Source organism: Brassica oleracea, chromosome C3 (genome assembly GCF_000695525.1).
Source record: "Brassica oleracea var. oleracea cultivar TO1000 chromosome C3, BOL, whole genome shotgun sequence".
NCBI classification, from domain to species: Eukaryota; Viridiplantae; Streptophyta; class Magnoliopsida; order Brassicales; family Brassicaceae; genus Brassica; species Brassica oleracea.
The window spans coordinates 58,493,844-58,496,561 of record NC_027750.1 but is presented as its reverse complement, the minus strand read 5'-3'; the positions used below and the strand labels follow the sequence as shown (position 1 = coordinate 58,496,561).

Below are 2,718 nucleotides of genomic sequence, written 5' to 3'. Positions count from 1 at the left end.
TACCGTGAGTCTCAACAGCCGATGTGTGGTGAACCAATAACCCAAACAAATCCTAGAATCAAGCATGCTCTGATACCAAATTGTAAGACCCGATCCTGGATTCCTCAATCCAATCAGACCGCGGCTTACCTATCCATTCTACGTAGTTGATTTCTTTACTTCTCAATTCAAGTGTAACAATTTACTTATACTTAATCAAGGTTCTGGGGTTCAGCAGCGGATGTTTATACAATCATGTTCAAATAAAGGCAAATAGTTATTTCAGAGATAGTAAATGAGATCCATACATCATCCATTCGTCCATACTACTACATTACAATACTTAATCAATCATAAGTTCACAGTTTGCACAATAGGCTATCAATACTTCACACTTATCAATAATGACCCAATCACCACACATCTTCTCATGGCTGGAGCCCTCACGGTGCCTTTCCCTTACCACGGTACATGTCAGTACCTGAACCAAACACAACCACAATACACAAGCATATGATCAGATAACCTAACACAAGAATCTATCATTGCATGGCTGGTTCCATAACTAATCATTCAATTTCTCTTTAGACCCAATTCTGGCCGATTTCAAAAGTGATCTAAAAACTAAATAAAATTCACTAAAACTCATGATAATTCTCAACTAAGAGATTCCCATAATCAGATTCCAAAGAATCGATCCAGAACATATAGATCTTGATCATGATCAGCCCGGCCAAGGCCAAAGGCTTCATTCCTGAACCGGCCAAGGCCAAGGTCTTCATTCCAAAACCGGCCAAGGCCATGGTTCAGTACCATAGTGTCTGATCCATCAGACTATACCACAATCACATAGGATATAAGATAACTAATCAGAAAGTGGAAATGGGTGTAACCAACAATCCGATCAGGCCATAGACTCAGGCGGTTTGGCGCCGGCTATGCCCAATGGACTGCAACCAAGCCACTAACCTTAGGGGTTCGTTCTCCAGGCGCTGGTTCCTTCTCCTTCTCCTTCTGTATGGTATCCATTTTCCAGAACTTGTTTCACACGATCAGGGCTTGGCCGGAACAGATCAAACACCACCACAACCGGTTCCTCTTCAAGTCGCCGGCCTCTCTCTCTTCTTCTTTCTCTCACGATTTATTCATGGTTTTCCCTAGGGAATTTGATGCCCAAAATCGACCCCAAGGGTCTGTTTATATATAGAGAGAGAGCCAATAACTGCCCTGGCCGGTCAGTTACAAGCGATTGGGCAAGGAGTTGCCACTTGTCCCTTTGTGCCTTTTCGCCCATAACCGCCCAGAACCGTCCCTAACCGCTCCAACTGCTCCCTTGGCAGTTTCCTCCATCGAAAACCATCCCCCAGGCCTTTGCCCAAGCACATGGCCCCATCGTCCCACCAGAGCCGCCGACACGGCCCGGTAACCGCTCGGACCCTGCCACACTGGTCCAGACCGAAACACTCCTCCAAGCTGAGATGAGCTGGGCCCCAACTGTCCCCAGCTGAGTGAGCTAGTTAATCAGCTCCCGTGAGCTGGCCAAGACTGAATGAGCTGGATTCACACTCTTTCCAGCTGTTTGAGCTTGAACCAGAACTCGTCCAGCTCCCTAATCACTCGTCCAGCTCCTTTAAACTTATCTCCACCGTTTCCTGGTTAAGTCTCAGCTGTTAGCCTTCCTTAACCTTCAGTTTGGCCATGATACGCTTGTCTTAAGGTCTTTTAGACCTGACTGGTGCGTCTCCTCGGACCATGGCCTGTCTGGACGATCCTATATAGGATCGAGGACATGACAGAGCAGTGCATGGATTCTTCAAAGGCCGTAGAGGTCTGCGTCAGGGAGACCCCCTATCTCCATATCTCTTTGTTATTGCTCTCAAAAACCTTTCCCTTATGCTTAACAATGCTGCAACAGACTTGAAGTTTAACTATCATCACCGCTGTGGCGCTGCCAAAATGACCCATCTTTGCTTCGTTGATGATCTCTTAATCTTCCTGGATGGATCTATTGAGTCTCTTTAAGCCGTCCTGCAGGTCCTCAAGGATTTGAGCTTCGATCAGGCTTGGCAGTAAGTGTTCAGAAGTCGTCATTCTTCTCGTCTGGACTAACCGATGCTGAAAGTGAGCTAATACAGTTTACAACTGGAATGCCACAAGGTACCCTGCCTGCACGTTACTTAGGAGTTCCACTCTGCACAAAGAAACTGATGTTATCCAACTGCGAAGTGTTAATTCAACACGTGAAACTGAAGTTCAGTTCTTGGAGTGTAAGAGCCTTATCTTTTGCGGGACGTCTCTTACTGATCAAGACGGTCATTGCTGGAATAACGAACTTCTGGTGCTCATCTTTTGTGCTTCCTAAGGCGTGCATAAAGAGAATAAATTCTCTGTGTTTAGCTTTTCTGTGGAAAGGAAACATTGAGAGCCATCACTTAGCAAGGGTCAGCTGGGATCAAGTGACAAAGTGATATACCATGGATTTGACCCATTTTCATCCATGGTATATAAGTGTTTTACTATCTATATATTATATATTCTATCCTAATAGGTATGTTTTCAGGTTCAGGAGTATCTTGGAGTAAAGTGATGATTGTGGAGCATTTAGAAGCTTAAAAGAGATTTCATCCGAGCTGACCATTAGAGGTCGTTACGAAGAAGAAGCAATCGTTCGACGCACATCCAGTGCCGTCGATCGATACAGAAGAGAAGCCTCGACGATTGAAGATTATGATCGATCGA

The 2,718-nt window shown here is 45.1% G+C and overlaps 1 long non-coding RNA gene across 1 annotated transcript in view; it reads right to left on the bottom strand.

The window, feature by feature from the left end:
- Positions 1-254: 254 nt before the first annotated feature.
- LOC106333029 overlaps positions 255-2,718 on the bottom strand; it is an 11,771-nt gene continuing 9,307 nt past the window's right edge. Inside the window, exon 5 of the long non-coding RNA XR_001268262.1 lies at positions 255-460. This is a non-coding gene — a long non-coding RNA (uncharacterized LOC106333029). The remainder of the gene's footprint in view (positions 461-2,718) is intronic.